A 16,891-nucleotide genomic window follows, 5' to 3' on the forward strand; every position below is an offset into this window, starting at 1 on the left:
AGACAGTTCAGTGAAAAGGAGGAAAAATCATTCAGGGAGGTGAGGGAGAAGGAGAAATACTTCTGGGTATGCCCAAAAGGAAGCCAGTACTGGATTACCTCAGAGCACTTAGTAGAAATGCAAAGAAAAGGAACTTGTGAGCAAAATATAAGGGGCATGAAAGAAAAGACCCAAGAGAATTATGTACAAATAATAGGAGCTTTGGAAAGAGAAAAAAATAGTTCCTGGAAGAGAAGGGATACTTTAAAGATAAAATAGAAGAAAATGTTCCTGAACTAAAGAAAGCCCTGAGTCATCTGATCAAAGGGGTTCTCTGAGTCCTCGAAAGATTGACAAAATAAATACAAAGACAAAATCTGATGATAAGTCTGAGCTGCAGAGTAAAGAGAAAAACCTGAAAAGTATTCAGAGAAAGAGAGATTACAGGCTACTTACAAAGGAAAGGGAAGGAGACTGACAATAGACCACTCGTCTGCAGCGCTGGCATCTCAAAGGCAGTGGAACAGTTTTCTCAGACTGAAAGAAATGTGCATTATACAGTATTCCCTTGCCCGGTCACAATGTCATTCCTATTAGAGGGGCTCTAACATGCAAGGACTCAAGGCATACCATCCGTATACTCTTTCAAAGGGAATAACTTAGGGATGTACTCTAGTGAAATGAAAATTTAACCAGAACAAAGATCTCAAAATGAGGAAAGAACAAACACGCAAATAAATGTGTATGCGTGCGTGCGTGCCTGAGTGTGTGTGTGTGTTTTAAAAAGTCACCAGCAATTCTTTGAGAGCACAAACCTAGAAAAGCAGTTGGATCAGAAGCTGGGTTGCAGAGGGTTGTAAAAGCAATAGTGAGAGAATACTCATTGAAGAAATACGGAGATAAAACAAGAAGGGAAGATTACTTAAGGGATAAAAAGAATACTTTGTTTATAAAAGCAAAGCTCAAGTATGTTTGTAGGCAGAGGAAGAGGAGTTGTGAGCAGGCAGAGGTGGAAAGTGTACAAATGTGGGACAGTCCTGAAATATAGTAGGGACTAAGTCATTGCTGATGATTTGAAAATAAGATCCCTTCTATTATGGATGGCACATGCCTTCCACTAGCTTGCATTTGAGAAGGAGGGAGAGATACTGGAATGGCCAGAAGAAGGAAAAAAGGAAGAAAGGGTGGAGGAGGGCAGAGAGGAGAAAGAAACCATTTTCTACAAATACCCAAAGATCTATCAGAACTGCATGCACAAAGCATGTACATAAAACCTTAGATTGCAAGTAACTTGTTCTGTGAGTGTTCTGCAAGACAAGCAAACATTTCTAACAAATTTTAACTTGATAAACAAGCGATGTCTTACTTTATGAATAGTATGTGATGCTGAATGTCACGTGATCACAACTGAGCCAATGGTTCTTGAAATTCGCTTTGATACACAAGTGCTTCGGATTGCAAGCATGCTTCCAGAATGAATTATGCTCACGAGCCAAGGTTTTACTGTATTTTAGTATACATGTATTTAATTCTGCAGTCTATGAGTGTAGACCAGTTAATGCATCATCCAGCTGGGATTATTACCCATAGCCACATAGCTAGAGTGACCTCTGAATGAAGAGTACAAAGGACTGATCAGTGTTTTGTTTGTTTGTTTGTTGTTTGTTTGTTTGAGGAAGGATTAATTAAAGCATATCTGGAAGTCGTGGACTAGGTTGGGTACCTGAGGAAAAGCATCAAGACATTTGGTTCTCAGTGGTATGGCAAAAGTGTGGGAGCCCCATGGAGGCTAAGATGGGAACCCAGGACAAAATCGCTTAACTTTATAAACAGTATAGCATAAGGATGAGGCTGGCTATGTGATGCGTTGGGCATGACCTTATGAGCCGCAGGGATTCAAACCTTGACTCTTACTCGCTGTGGGAGCTTGAGATATATATCATATATCTATCTATATCTATGTATGTATATGTATGTATGTATCTATATATATATCTATATATATATAGATATATAGATATATAGATATATATCTATATATATATAAAGAGGATATAATACAGGCCTTGCAGAGCTTTTGGAAGATCACATCCACTCAACAGTTTGTTTTGGAACCATGTGCCAGGCATTATTCCCAAGGGGATACTTTAGTAAAGTAGACATTCTGTACTTCTCCTCAGAGTTTCCATTCTAGGTGATTGTGAGGAGGAGAGCAAGAAAAGCTGCCTTTGGCATGAAAAGGGCAAAAGGTGCTCAATAGATCTCACTTCCACCCTGTCCCTTCCCATAGAGGCTTTCAGAAAAGCTCCATTGCTCACCCACACCCCTAGCCCTTCTCCCCATGGCTCTGAATACCTCCCCCAGTCTCCATACCACAAAGATGCAAGATTCCCTGGGTTTGAGCAAAAATCCTTGGAAACCAAGCTCTCCCATTTGGACAAGGAGCTGGAGGAAGAAGCCTAGTGCTTGGACCCCCTGGAACTCCAGGTCCCGAGTCTCAAGCCTAGCTTGTAAAGGATCACTCTACCGATTGCCTCTCCTGGACATTCTTCCCCATGGCCTGCGATTGGTACATGAGCTCTAGTCACTTAAAAATACAGGATCACACACTCACTAGTGTATGGTCTTTTCCAAAACAAAAAACAAACAACAACAAAGAAAACCACCCAATTGTATGTATGCAAAGGGGTGCACACAGCACAGCCCCCAGTTTCCCCCCCCCGCCCCTTCCTCAAGCTCTTCTCCAGTCTGCTGCCCCTGGTCAGTGTGCCTGCTGTCACACACGTGCCCAGCTCTCCCAGGGGGCCTTCCCGCAGGCCCTCGTTGCCATGTGACCTTCCTGCACTGTCACCCCCCCCCCACTTCAGTGGGCCTGTCATTTTCTCATTATGGTCACCACCCCAGACCCGAACTTGTCCTCCTCTTTCCTGTTTCCAATTAAACCTTGTCCTATCAGGGATCCTAGGCCACGTTGTTCTGCGGTCTCCAGAGAGGAGAATGACAGCGTGGGAGGAGAGTGGGGGGGATTCCCACTGATTGGCCTGGTGAGCCAGGCTGGAGATATTTTGGGGGTGGGTTAAAAGCTCTAGAGACCCCAAGGCAGATGGCGTGGGCGAGCAGTGTGCAGTGGGTGTGGGCAGGGTGCATTTTCCTTCCTTGTCTCGTGCTTTCTTTTCACAGCTGCAGTTCCTTGGAGCCCTAACATTCCAGTTCCCAGAGCTAATTTTAGGTTCTTGGGACTGGCTTGTTCTAAGTGACCCTGGCCCCCGCCTTTCCCCTTTGCTCGGCATAGTCATTCCGGACCTCTGGCTCACACAAGCCACGCTCTCTTGCTGGCTCTGGAATCAGTGAAGAGCAATTGTAGTCCCGGTCCCCCACCAGCTGAAAGACCCTCAGGAAGCAGGAAACTGAATAGGGGGGCGTGGAGTGGGAGTCCTGGGAGTGGACAGAAGAGGGTGGGGGTGGGGAGCAGCTTCCTGCCTCCCAAATAAGGAGATGATGTTCATCGCAGTCATGAGCTCAGGACTTCTGTAGAGCCTCTAAGAGAGAGCCTTTAAGAGAGAGGACCAAGGAACAGGAATGTGAATGAGGCCAGACAGATGGATGCCTGCCATTGCTTCGTCCACCACCAGTGCCCATTCAGTATTCATGCAGCAGGTGAACCTGGGCCTCCTGGAGTCACCATGTTCAGAGTCTCACCAGGTTCTCCACTCACGACATAGACATTCATGGAATTTTAAAGTGTAAGCCACAGATGTCATCTTCTTCATGCCTCTAATTCCACAGTGGGGGGATCCACAGCCCAGAGAGGAGATGCCACTTCCCCAGGGTTGGGCATGAGTACCAGGTTCTGTGAAGCCAGAGGTGGGACCAGGACTTGAACCAGGGCTTCCTGCCCTCCAGCTCAGAGCTCTTTCGGGCACCAAGCTGCCTTCTGCTGTGGTTCTGTTCACTTCCTATCATTTGGGGGCAGGTCGCCAATTCTTCCATCACCATCAGCGGTGGGGCAATTGGGTGCCTCCCAGACTTTCTTTCTCACCCCAGCCTTGGCCTGCCTCTTTACTGAGGGTGTAATGGAAGCTCTGGGAAGCAGTGCTGTCCCCAGGGAAATGAGTGCCACCTGCTCAGGGTCCCAGGTGGGGGGACCATGCCCACTTAGAAAGGGACAAATTCCATTTCTGAACTTGATCTATGGCTCTGCCACTTCACCAGAACAGTTGATCAAGAACTGGATTTTCTTTTTTTTTTTTAATTTTTTTAATGTTTATTTATTTTTGAGAGAGAGAGAGACAGAGCATGAGCAGGGGAGGGGCAGAGAGAGAGGGAGACACAGAATCTGAAACAGACTCCAGACTCCGAGCTGTCAGCACAGAGCCCAACGTGGGGCTCAAATTCACAAACCATGAAATCATGACCTGAGCTGAAGTCAGACACTCAACCGACTGAGCCTCCCAGGTGCCCCAAGAACTGGATTTTCTACATCAAATTTTAGAGCTATCAGTCATCCAAAACCCTCCCTGGCCATCAGCAGCCATTATCCCCTTGCTTCAAATCATTGCTTCTACTGTGTGAACTGCTCCTACTGCTTGAACTTGCTTTCCTAAGACTAGTTCTGCCTCCCACTTTCAGCTGCATTCATTTCCTTGCCCTCTGTTTCAGACCCTGGGCTCTCCTCACCTGGGCAGGTGAATACTAAGTTCCCTCTGAGCCAGAATCTTCCAATGGCCTCTTGGGGACCTCTCAGTCTCCCAGCCACTCTCCAGCCACTCTCTTGATGGACTAGATCCCTGAGGCAGTACCATGTGGCTATCAGCATGCAGTGTTTGCATCTCAGTGTGCCCCAGTTTCCATATCTGTAAAATGGGAATAAGCAGTGTAAGGTTCTTAGTGAGGATTCAGTGAGTTCACATGATATATACAAATGTACAAATTCATGAAGCAGTACTCTTAAGATGAGAGCACTTTATTTGCTGTGTATGTGATATACTTTAAAAAAAAGATTGAGTTTATATACTTAAATTAGTTTATACATTTGCACTCAGGGTGGCAGAGTAAACCCTCCATAATAATACTTGTTATAGTAGCTGCTATTATTTAAACTTGGGCTCTCTGAGGACTAATATTTCTTCCTCCTAAGTATTAAAAATTTTTTTAATGTTTATTTTTGACACAGAGAGAGAGAGAGAGAGAGAGAGAGAGAGAGCATGAGCAGGGGAGGAGCAGAGAGAGAGGGAGACACAGAATCCAAAGCAGACTCCAGGCCCTGAGCTGTCAGCACAGAGCCCGACATGGGGCTCGAATTCATAGACCGCAAGATCATGACGTGAGCCGAAGTCAGACGCTCAACCGCCTGAGCCACCCAGGCACCCCATCTTCTTCCTAAGTACTTAGAGTAATGATACCTCATATTTTTCCCATGCTTTCCCATTTATGAAGCACTTCCTTGTGCATTCTCTCACTTCCGGTTATCACAACAGCCTTTGAGATGGCTATTTCCCCCCATTTTGTTTTATTTCTTTTAATGTTTATTTATTTTTGAAAGAGCGAGAGAGACAGAGCATGAGTGGGGGAGGAGCAGAGAGAGAAGGAGACACAGAATCTGAAGCAGGCTCCAGGCTCCAAGCTGTCAGCACAGAGCCCAATGTGGGACTTGATCATGACCTGAGCCCAAGCCGGACGCTTAACCGACTATGCCACCCATGTGCCCCTATTTTCCCCCATTTTAAAGATGGGAAAGCTGAGGCTCAGAGGTACAGAGTTGACTTGCCCTAGATCATGCAGCCAGTAGTGGAGAGATGGGACTCAAGTCTGAGTGACTCTTCGGCAAGGACTTCCACCCCACCTTGCTCTGCCCATCAGCACCTCTGTTCTCAGATCTACCCAGACTTCCTGCTTACAAACACCAGGTTTCCCTGACCTCGGGCATTTCTGTGTCCTTCGGGAAGTGACCTACACAAGGTCCCATGGCTTAATAAACCAAAGCTGAAATAGAACCCACATCTTCTGAATTTCCAGTCTGGCACTGTTTCCTCCACAACCTTTTATCTTGTTGGCCCGATTCCAATTTAGATGCATTAAAGACTTTTTTGTTTTTCCCACTGAATTAAGGGAACCAAAGCATTGCCTCAAGAATTAGGATATTATAGCATGGGTGAAGAACATACAGACACAGGCAAGAAGGTTCCAATTCATATTCCACTGCTATAACCGTAGTGCCTATCACTCAAGTCACTTATCTTACACTGTAGAGTTCAGACCCCGACCCATTCCTTCTTCAGGAAGATGGCCCCCTCTAGAATCTGCAAGGTGGGAGAAACCAATGATAAGCCCTTGCTGTGGAGAAAAGGGACGGGCAGCTGTTGAGAGTCCTCACTCCAATTACCTGAGTCCTTCAGGAGCCCCCAGGACTCTGCCTTCAGGTCTCCTTCCTCCACCACCCCTCCCTGGACAATCTCCTGATGCAGTTATTTTAAGGAAAGTTCCACAAGGCAAAAACCTCACAGGATCACTGATATTTGAAGGTTTGGTTCTTCCTGCCTCCCAATGGAGACTGGTTTTGAGGTTGTTTTGCTGAATCACTAGGCAAAGAGTAAATAAATAAATGGAGGAAGGAAATCTTGCTCAAAAGGAATTCTGTTGGTTCTCCAAAAAAACAAAGCATCTGTCATCATCAAAGGAATCTGTAGGACCTAGCCTCTCTGGGACTAGACTTCATCCTAGGGGTTCTGAGGCACCCCCACCAGAGAAGAACTTGTCCAGCCCTTCTCAGCAGTGCTCAAAAATGATGCCAACCCTCAAGGGCAAACTGGCTACATCCCAAGGCCTCTGGGTGGCCTGACCTTGCTCTTGTCCTCTGTCCCCCACCAACATAGGAGAAGAACCAGGAGTGAACTGCCCCTAGGGCCTGATATTCTGTAATGTGCTGCCTTTCCTTTGGGGGTCACCACCTCTTCTGGTGCATGTGGCTTCCACCATCCACCCCTAGACTCTAGCTCATGTTTTGTTACTTCTCTGGAAGCCTCACCCCCATAAAAATAAAAGGAGAGCTCTTGATAATCCATTAGTCTAAGCCCATCATCTTGCTGCCGTGGAGACCAGGGCCAGGAGAGCAGCAGCTGACCCTGGGACACATAGCACCTTGTGTGCAAAGTCAAAGTAGGAATTGAAGACAGAGAGTCAGTGGACCCCACCATCTAGAGGCTGGCAGAGCCGCCATACTCTGGATGGGAGAACTGGCTGGGCCTCCCTGTCCCCTGGGAGCTCCCAGAGTTCCTGCTGGAATGAAAGAGTAGGGAGGTGAGAGATTGAGAGAAACACTCAAGGAGAACCCTCACAGCCACCTGACCAGTTTTGAAGTCTCCTGGTTCATCACTGGTGGACAGAGTCTTCTTAGAGCATCTCACTGAGCATCTTTTGCCCTGCTTGAGATCTTTCATTGCCTTAGTCCCAGTCCATCCCCATTATCCCTGGCATTCAAGGCCTTCTGACATGTTCTGACATCTTCTCTCCCAGTCCATCTTAACTCTGTGCCTCTGAACCTGTGGTGAGGAGCAGAGGAACCCCACTCTGTGCCTGGTAAATCCCAGGAGCTGGGTAGTGGGAAGTGGGCAGCCTGGGTGGACATATCCACGGTGCTCTACATGAGCCTCTGTCAAGCTGCCCCACTGTGATAGAAGGAAAGCCAGCTCAAGGAGGCACCACCCCACACTCACTCTAAGACCCAGGGCAAGTCACTCACCATCTCTGAGCCCCGGTCCCTCGTGCGTGGGACATAGCTCCCCACCTCATCCCAACTTAAGATCTAATGGCATAACTTAGGGGAAAATACAACTTCTGGTATGTAGGATGTGCTCAGTAAATGTTTGCTTCTCTCCTTCACCTAAACAACAGGGTGGAGGAGTAGAATGGAGGAAGCTCACTCTCCTGGAGTGTTTGGAGGGCCTCGGGGATGTGCAAGGCACTGGCCTGTGGTGGGCAAGTGTGGGTGGCAACGTGGCTCCTCACCACCGCCTCTGTCTAGACAAGGGCCTCAGAATTGCTGAGTCTCAAGGTTGAAAGGAACCACCTATCCAAAAGGTCAAGTAGTCTAGTCAGATGCTGATTTGAAAACACTCATCTGTTACCTTTTCCGTGATCCAGAATTTCATCCCAGCCACATCATAGCAGGACTTTGATTTTTATTGTCAACTAAATAACAATCAACAGTCAACAATGTTGTTGAGCTCATTCTACACATCTACAGGCTTTCCCCTCTTTGTTCATTTAATCTTCTCAAATTGAAGCCCCACAGTATGACCAGCATTTCATTGTGAGGGCATTGAGGAAAGTTAAAAAATTTTCCCAAAGTCACACAGCTAATAATTTCATTGCACAGATATTTGTTGATCAGCCAGTATGTACCAGATAGACCTGGAAACACAGCAGCAAGCAGTGTAACATGGATTCCTAACTGATTCTGGATCTTTCCACCTTCTTTTGCTTGCAGCCTTTTCCATCCAGATCCCACAGCTAACTCCAGGGCTTGAATACCTTAGAAAGATATTAAGAGGTTGGGATATAATCTTTGAGTAAAGCTTAAAAATATGATCATTGGTTCTCCACGGGGGCAGTACTGTTCCTCAGGATGCAGTTTGGAAACTTTGGGTTGGCCCTTACTGGGAGGGTGCAGGGATGTGCCTGGGACAGTCCTGTACCCCACAGGGCCATTGACTATCCCACCAGACACCACACAGATGAAAACCCATGTATAATAATCTAAGCCTAGGACTGAACTCCACATTATTTTGCACACAAAGCGTTTGAACAGGGAGCAGTTTTAATATATGCTCCCCTGCAAATGCAACCACCATGTAAATTCAGGGCAGACTTCACTTTGTGTTGTTGGAATCTTACCAAGAGTTGTTTCAACAAATCATGTCACCAATGGCAACCCCACTCCTGGCCTTTGAGTTGCTAATGAAACATCCAAATCAGTCCACATTTGTAGATGTTAAGATCATGGCTATTTTATGCATAAATGCAAGCATCAGACTATTTCATTATGTCTTCCAGTGTAGTTTATAAATGGAATCACAGGAGTGTTTATAAATGGAAACATGTTATTTTATTATAAATTATTGTTATTTAATTTTTATTAGGAATTATTTCTGCTTGATTTCTCATATTATATTTAGGGCACCCTATTAATTTTTTTTTAATTGTGCATGTAGGTTAACCAGGAATTTCATTTCCACATAGTAAAAGGGCATTGCACAACATTTGTTAAACAAACAGCATGGGTCTGAGAAGGTGGGGGTGGCATGCTACAGTGAGAGAAGAGTTACTATCTGCAACAGAAGGGCCATGAGCCCTTCCTTGCCACTCTGTCACTCCATCATTCCATCAAGGGCAGAATGGCAGCTGTGCTTCCAGAACTTGGAGTAGACTTGGGCATGATTACCTGGCCTTGAAAGCTGTCTGTTGTTAATGTAGATAACTGAATGGAAAGGGCAGAGATTGGTGTCAAAAGAGATGAACCTGAATCTTGGTTCTGCTATTTCCTGAAAATGAAACCAACCAAAACCTCCCTGGCCTTTGTTCCTACATGATGGAGGGAGTACTTTGAACCAGGATGAAGGTATCTTGTGGTATAACATTCCATGGCTCCAGGATCAGTCTTTGAGGGCTCTCAAGGTTCCTTATGCTTCTGGAAGAGTGCCTCAGTACAGTGGGTCTGGGGGCAGAGGTGGGGTGGAAGTGATAAGACATCTACCAGGTTTGAACCTGGATATGCCACCTTTGGGAAATGCCAAAATGACCTGTGATATTTTTTTTCTCTCTTAGCTTTAGTCTCAGTAAAATGGGAATTAGAATGGTCTTACCTTTTGAAGGTTAAGATGACAGTTGGGGTGGTAACAGATAAAATCTGCAATGGGTGCTGGAGCTCAGTAGTTCTCTGTAAATGTTAGATGTCAGTTCCCTTCCTCCAACCTCCACACCTTCCTCAGCCTCCCCAGACCAGTTCCCAACCTCTGCCCCCTGCACTGTTCTTCTGTCCCTCCCATCCCAGGATAGGGCTGGGAAGGGAAGGGAGTGGAATTGTGCTGAGTCTCCATCTTGTCCCTGCACAGAGAGTAAAGGTTAGAAGTCCCCCCACACTAGGGAGTTTCCACTTCCCTCTCTGGCCAGCTGTGGGGTCAATGGGGAGAAAAGTGACTAAGACAGGGAGAATTTCTGGAGTCCCTCTGGCCCTGATTCAAGACCTCACCCACTGGGAAAAGCAGAGGAAAGTAGTTTCTCAGCCTAGAGATTCTGGACAAGGGGTTGGCCGATAAGAAATGGAGACTCTCACCTCCCTTTCAGCCAATGTTCAAGGTGCAAGGCATCGAGGTGTAAAACTGTATTGTATGCTCAGAGAATGTTTGAGAACTTGCTGGAATGTATAATGTAGATGCAAGGGAGGGAAGGGAGATCCAGGTGGAAGAGCTGAGATAGGCCAGATATAGAAGAACCTTGTTTGGTCAGAGCTGGAATCTTCACATGGCAGGAGGTCTGTGGCAGCAGAGGATGGCTCAGTTGGCCATCTGGGACTGGGGGGAAACTAAACTGTATGGAAGGGGAAAGAAACACAGCCACCTTCCCCAGACAGCCCCTCTCCCACAGTGCTCCCTAGAGGGCATCCTTGGCAGCAAGACCTTCAGACAGGAGCTCCTCCTTACCCAAGCCAGCTCTGGAAGACTTGTTCCCGTGGAGGTATGAGTGATTCAAGCCAGCTCCTCCAGAAGCCACTTTATTTCAACAGGCACCAAAACTTTCTTCCAGGGGACTGGGTTTCCAACTATGCCATGCCCTGGGGAAGCATCTCAGGACAAAGGGGAGGTTGAACCGACAGGCCCTGATCCTCTGACCCAAATCACATTGGACATTGGTGACTCAGACCTGAGGAGACAATGGTGCTCACAGGGGCCCACCTTTCAGTAGAGACCAACAATCAAAGAAGGCCATGAGCAACTCCAGGCAAGGATATGGACCTGAGGTGTCTGGAAGTAGGAGGGGCACCTCTGCCAGCCCAGGGAGGAGGGGGTGTTGAGGTGGTGAGGAAGAGAAGGAGGTGAAGTTGAGAAAAGCCTGGAGGAACAAAAGGGGATCAGCTGGTTAGAGAAGAGGTAAGGAGGCCATTCCAGGCAGAGGGAGCTGCTCATGCAAAGCCCTGGAGGTATGACTCACCACCACGGTCTAGGGGCTTCAGGTGGCTACAGAAAAGTATAGGGATGGAAAGAACTGTGTTGGAGTTAGGCGTGTCCGTGTTCAAGTCACTGTTCTGCAGCCCAACACCTCTGTGAGCCTCAGTTTCTCAACTGTAAAACGGGGATGATTCCTCATCAGAGTGTCCATGAAGACAGGCACCCTATTGCTCTTGTTTGCCCAAGGCCTAGAACAATGCCTGGACCAGGATGATCCCTCAGTCTGTGTTTGCTGAATGGATGAAGAACATAATGCCTGTGAAGTGTCTGGCATAAAATAGATGTTCAGGAACAAGGATGTCTTTGAAGTTGGGGTCATAGAGCATAAGGTTGTAGATAAGAATGGTAAGGTGGTGAGGACCTTGGATGCCAGTGATCCAGACTTTTTTGGTAAGCAGTAGGGGCAGTGGAGGATCTGATGGGCCCCAGGGTCACTAGTCATAAGCCCCTGTTGGGGAGTCTGATTGTGCCTGAGGCCCTCCCTGAGGTGGAGCCAACCCTTCCCAAGACCCTTCCCCCGGGAAGCTCTCCATGATTCATTGTCACAGGGTGGTCAGGGTCTTCCAGAAGCTCCTCTGGAGACAGCCTGAGTCAGGGATTGGGAATTTCTGGATGTGATCAAATACTAACCCCTGCGGTTGGTCCTGGGACTCAGAAGAAGCACCCACCTGCCTGACTTGAATGTCACACACCGCAGGACCCATAACCTTTGACCCTTCCATGCACTCTGACCTATTGACCCTGCCTGGCTCTAATGTTTGGTTTGCTTTGCAGAAGGGAGGGCTTAGGCTGAGATGGAGCAGGGCAGTTCTGCCCCCTATAGCATGTCTTACTCAGGGGTCCAGAGGCTCCTGTTGGCCTCAGCTGGAGGTTCTGGGACTAGGCTCACCACCACCATAAGGAAATCTGTGTTGTTCAGGGCTTAAACAGCCCTGATTCCGGGGGAGGCCATGACTTTCCCCAGAGATCGCGACTTCTCCCTTGATGAGTCCTGGGGCTTTGGCTCACCTCCCTTCGTATCTCTGCTCCCCCCTCTACTCCTCTGTCAGCAAAGCCAGCTCGTGCACTTCCTACAGCAAAACATGGCATCCACTGCCCCTGGCACATCAGCCATGCCCGTGTCATCTCTGTCTCAGACCCTGTTCTAGATGCAGAAGAGATTGACAATGGAATCAGGACTCCAGAAGGAATATAAATTATTAGGCAAAGGTACTGACTGCTTGGCTGTCTGTAAGCTAGGAATAATAGAGCACTTCTGAAGGTTGCCGTGAGGATTAAGTGAGACAATGAAATACTGGGAAGAGATAGTGGAGAGCTAACACATGGCAAGCACTCAGTAAAAAGACAATAGTAGTAGTAGTATTTGAAATAGTAGAAGAGGCAGCCACAGCAGTAATGGTGGTGGTGGTGGTGGTGGTAGTAGTAGTAGTAGCAGTGATGGTGGTGGTGGTAGTAGTAGCAGTAGTGGTGGTGGTGGTGGTGGTGGTAGTAGTAGTAGTAGCGGTGATGGTGGTGGTGGTAGTAGTAGCAGTAGTGGTGGTGGTGGTGGTAGTAGTAGTAGTAGTAGTAGCAGCAGCCGTAGTAGCAGCAGGAGCAGGGATAGGGGTAGTAGTAGTAGAGACAGCAGCAATGGTAGTAGTAGTAGTAGTAGCAGCAGCAGCAACAGCAGTAATGGTAGTAGTAGTAGTAGTAGTAGTAGTAGCGGTGATTTTGGTGGTAGTAGTAGTAGCAGAAGTGGTGGTGGTGGTAGCAGTAGTAGTAGCAGTGATGGTGGTGGTAGTAGTAGTAGTAGCGGTGATTTTGGTGGTAGTAGTAGCAGTAGTGGTGGTGGTGGTGGTGGTAGTAGTAGTAGTAGCAGTGATGGTGGTGGTGGTAGTAGTAGCAGTAGTGGTGGTGGTGGTGGTAGTAGTAGTAGTAGTAGTAGCAGCAGCCGTAGTAGCAGCAGGAGCAGGGATAGGGGTAGTAGTAGTAGAGACAGCAGCAATGGTAGTAGTAGTAGTAGTAGTAGCAGCAGCAGCAACAGCAGTAATGGTAGTAGTAGTAGTAGTAGTAGTAGCGGTGATTTTGGTGGTAGTAGTAGTAGCAGAAGTGGTGGTGGTGGTAGCAGTAGTAGTAGCAGTGATGGTGGTGGTAGTAGTAGTAGTAGCGGTGATTTTGGTGGTAGTAGTAGCAGTAGTGGTGGTGGTGGTGGTGGTAGTAGTAGTAGTAGCAGTGATGGTGGTGGTGGTAGTAGTAGCAGTAGTGGTGGTGGTGGTGGTAGTAGTAGTAGTAGTAGTAGCAGCAGCCGTAGTAGCAGCAGGAGCAGGGATAGGGGTAGTAGTAGTAGAGACAGCAGCAATGGTAGTAGTAGTAGTAGTAGCAGCAGCAGCAACAGCAGTAATGGTAGTAGTAGTAGTAGTAGTAGTAGCGGTGATTTTGGTGGTAGTAGTAGTAGCAGAAGTGGTGGTGGTGGTAGCAGTAGTAGTAGCAGTGATGGTGGTGGTAGTAGTAGTAGTAGCGGTGATTTTGGTGGTAGTAGTAGCAGTAGTGGTGGTGGTGGTAGTAGTAGTAGTAGTAGTAGTAGTAGTAGTAAGTAGTAGCAGCAGCCGTAGTAGCAGCAGGAGCAGGGATAGGGGTAGTAGTAGTAGAGACAGCAGCAATGGTAGTAGTAGTAGCAGCAGCAGCAACAGCAGTAATGGTTGTAGTAGTAGTAGTAGTAGTAGTAGTAGTAGTAGCAGTGATGTTGGTGGTAGTAGTAGTAGCAGTAGTGGTGGTGGTGGTAGTAGTAGTAGTAGCGGTGATGGTGGTGGTAGTAGTAGTAGCAGTGATGGTGGTGGTGGTAGTAGTAGCAGTGATGTTGGTGGTAGTAGTAGTAGCAGTAGTGGTGGTGGTGGTGGTGGTAGTAGTAGTAGTAGTAGCGGTGATGGTGGTGGTAATAGTAGTAGCAGTAGTGGTGGTGGTGGTAGTAGTAGCAGTGATGGTGGTGGTAGTAGTAGTAGCAGTAGTGGTGGTGGTGGTGGTGGTGGTAGTAGTAGTAGTAGCGGTGATGGTGGTGGTGGTAGTAGTAGCTCCATAGTTTTGCCTTTCCCAGAATATCATATAGTCAGAATCATTCTGTATGTTGCTTTTTCAGACTGGCTTCTTTCACTTAGTAATATGCATTTAAGGTTCCTCCTCATCTTTTCATGGCTTGATAGTTCATTTTTTTTTAGCACTGAATAATATTCCATTGTCTGTATGTATCACAATTTATTTATCCGTTCATCTCCTGAGGGAGATCTTGATTGCTTCTAAGTTTTGGCAGTTATAAATAAAGCTGCAATCTGTGCAGGTTTTGGAGTAAACGTAAGTTTTGAACTCCTTTGGGTTAATACCAAGGAGCATGGTTGCTGGATCGTATGGTAAGACTACGTTTACTTTTGTAAGTAGTCACCAAAGTGTCTTCCAAAGTGGCTGTACCATTCTGCATTCCCGCTAGCAATTTGTGAGAGTTCCTGTAGCTCCACATCCTTGTCAGCATTTGGTGGTGTCAGCATTCCAGATTTCAACCATTCTAAGAAGTGTGTAATGGTATTTCATTGTTGTTTTAATTTGCATTTCCTTGATGACATATAGTGTTGAGCATCTTTTTACACGTTAATTTCCCATCTGTCTATCTTTTTTGGAAAAGTGTCTGTTCAGGTCTTTGGTCCATTTTTTAATCAGGTTGTCTCTCTTCTTACTATTGAGTTTTAAGAGTTCTGTGTTTGGGATAGCAGTCCTTCATCAGATGTGTCTTTTGGACACTTGCCTCCCTGGCTCTTCCTTCTCAGTCTCCTCTACTCTTTCATTCACGCTGTCTGGGGTCTGGGGTCTGTCAGGACTCAGTGCTGACCTCCTCTTTTCTCTACCTGAACCCACGCCTCTATTCCTTTGTCAACCTCACTTAGTATCATGATTCTAAATGAGTTCCAGACTCATGTATCCAAGACTGCTATGCATTAGACATCTCCTCAGGACATCCAACACTGATTCAATTTCACATGTCAAAACTGAACTCTGGTCTTTCCCCCAAATTTGCCTCCCCTCAGCCTTCTCCCATTTAACTTGGGAAGCTCCGTTTTCAACCTCAAACCTTAGGGTCTTCCTTGAGTGTTCCCTCCTTCACTACCCCTTCTCCCTCCTAATCAATCCATCAGGAAATCTATAATCCTTACTGTCAAAATCTATCCGGAATCCAGAATCCTACCATCTCTCACTTGGCTATTGCAGTCCCCTTCTAACTGGTTTTCCTGCTACTGCCCTTGCCAACTTTCAGTGTATTCTCAGCAGAGCAGAATGGTACTACAAAATGTGGGTTCACCCTCAGATGAACACAAAGGAAGGGAAGCAAAAATAATATACAAACAGGGAGGGGGACAAAACATAAGAGACTCTTAAATATGGAGGACAAAAGGGGGTTACTGGAGGGGTTGTGGGAGGGGGGATGGGCTAAATGGGTAAGGGGCATTAAGGAATCTACCCCTGAAATCATTATTTCACTATGTGCTAACCAACCTGGATGTAAATTTAAAAACTAAATTAAAAATATGTGGTTTCACCCTTCCACTGCTCCAAACCCCCAGTGCTTCGGGCTCTGTGCTGGATGTAGAGCCTGCTTAGGATTCTTTCTCCCCCTTCCTCTGCCTCTCTCTCTCTCTCTCTCTCTCTCTCTCTCTCTCTCTCTCTCTCTCTCTCTCCCTCTCTCTCTCTCTCTCCCCTCTCTCAAAAACAAAAACAAATAGATGCCTATTTGGCCCTGACTAGCTACCCTCAAGAAAAGCTCAACATCCCAAGTTTAACCTGGGACCAGTCACTTTGCGTCTGTCTCCAGCCAAATTTGAAACCCTACCAAATTAATGTTTATCATTTTCCAGAGAGAGGCTAGGATGGTGGTTAGGCCTATAGTATTGCAAAGCAAGGATCTTTACATAATGCCAAAGTGACAGAGTCCAAGAGAGATAAGCAGGGATAGCTATTTGGAGAGGGAATTAGGGGGAGGGTACAAAATGTTCCAGAGGTTTCAATAAACCATAGTGCATGGAAGCTCAGGAAAGGGAACCCAAGAGTGTCATCCTAATAGAATTCTGGTGATCCACTAAGCCAGAACAATCCCATGGAATGGCTCAGGGAGGCCAAGGGAGACAGGGGCTATGAGTATTCCTGGGGAGCATCTGAGCCAAAGAGCAGGGGCTGCTGATGTTCAATTTGAGGTGGCCCCATGACATCTAAGCCTCTGTGCTGGTGGAGAATAAGGCATGGGTCTGCTTGCCTACAGCTGTTCTGTTCCTTGCTTGGCAAGGGCACTTGGCACATAGTTCAGTCTAAGCACCTTCCAAGTTGTATCATGATTATATCTACATGGCAGTCAGTCTTCTCCTCAAAGTAGGGAAACCCTCAGAGCTCATTTTGGTATTCCCGGGAATAAGCCCAGGAGCTGTAGTGTAGATTCCTAAATGTTGGATGCATGAATCAGTGAGTGAATGAATAGATACACTCATTTCCCACTCCAAAGAATGGAAAAGGGAGAATCAACCTTATTACTGTTGGTGTTAGATGCTCTTCATTGAACTCTGATTGTACCCCAGTTCCTGTTTCACAACAATCCCTCTGAAGGTAGTTGCTGTCATCCTTCTTTTATTGATGAGAAAACTGAAGCTCAGAGAAGATGTCATCTGCCCAAGGTTACACAG

General features: G+C 46.7%; 1 protein-coding gene across 2 annotated transcripts in view; it reads left to right on the forward strand.

The window, feature by feature from the left end:
* The window catches only part of SYN3 (synapsin III), a 470,078-nt gene that overhangs the window by 248,851 nt on the left and 204,336 nt on the right, over nt 1–16,891 (forward strand). The window lies entirely within an intron of this gene.

The sequence above is a fragment of the Neofelis nebulosa genome, chromosome 8 (genome assembly GCF_028018385.1).
Source record: "Neofelis nebulosa isolate mNeoNeb1 chromosome 8, mNeoNeb1.pri, whole genome shotgun sequence".
Classification (NCBI taxonomy): domain Eukaryota; kingdom Metazoa; phylum Chordata; class Mammalia; order Carnivora; family Felidae; genus Neofelis; species Neofelis nebulosa.